We start from the raw sequence: 470 nt of genomic DNA, 5'->3' as shown, positions 1-470 counted from the left end.
CCTGAGGTTGGAATTCGGTCTTACCAGTAATGTATTACTGCACAAACTCCGCCCATTTTCAGGAACGTGTGATCACAATCTGGCTAATTAAGCTGTCAATTATAATCTTATCAACATTGTTCTCCAATGTCCTTAAGGGAAGGGAATCTTGCCCATTCTGGCCCACACATGACTCCAGTCCCACACCATGTAGTGATTTTTTAATGTCTTCTGAAGTAACCTTGCAAGCCACTCTGTTGTAAACAATTCATTTCAGGCAACTAGGGATGGCCAATTAATGCAGCCTTGCCAGCAATAGCCATAACCTGAGAACAAATATAAAAAATGACAGGGAGACTACTGATTTCATTAAACTACAGATTCTTCTTACACCTGAAGACAGGTAAAGAGCGAGACTGGGTGACTAGGCTTTTTTTGTATGCAGGGCCAAGTGTGTCTATGTCAGGCACAGGGGAAAATGATAGAGGGAC

The sequence above is a fragment of the Heptranchias perlo genome, chromosome 32 (assembly GCF_035084215.1).
Source record: "Heptranchias perlo isolate sHepPer1 chromosome 32, sHepPer1.hap1, whole genome shotgun sequence".
Classification (NCBI taxonomy): domain Eukaryota; kingdom Metazoa; phylum Chordata; class Chondrichthyes; order Hexanchiformes; family Hexanchidae; genus Heptranchias; species Heptranchias perlo.
The sequence above is the reverse complement of the archived record's forward strand: the minus strand, read 5'-3'. Positions refer to the sequence as shown.